We start from the raw sequence: 479 nt of genomic DNA on the forward strand, positions 1-479 counted from the left end.
TATGGTTTTTTTTTATGGTCTACGGGTTTTAGGGATTTCATGTTTTTAGGTTTAGTTATTTAGGGTTTATTAGGGTTAAGATTTTGTGTTTTTTAAGGGGTTTTTTAGGGTTTGAGGCTCTGGCGTTTAGGGTTTTTAAGGTTAAAAATGTTTTTAAGGGGTTTAGGGTTTTAAGGTGTTTTTTTAGATTTTAGGGGTTTAGGTTTTATTGTTTAGGGTTTTGTGTTTAAGGTTGGATTTAGGGTTTACGGTTTAGGGTTTCAGGTTTAGTGTTTAGTGCTTGGGGTTTAAGGTTCACGGTTTAGGTTTTAAGATTTTTTTTTTTAGGGTTTTGGGCTTAGTGTTTGGGGTTTAGGGTTTGCGGTTTTGGGCTATAGGGTTTAGGGTTTGGTTTTAGGATTTGGGGTTAAGTGTTTGGGGGTTAAGTTTCAGGTTTATTTAAGGGTTTTAGGAAGTTTAGGGTTTTACGGTTATGGTTT

This window comes from Malania oleifera, chromosome 1, assembly GCF_029873635.1.
Source record: "Malania oleifera isolate guangnan ecotype guangnan chromosome 1, ASM2987363v1, whole genome shotgun sequence".
Lineage (NCBI taxonomy): Eukaryota > Viridiplantae > Streptophyta > Magnoliopsida > Santalales > Ximeniaceae > Malania > Malania oleifera.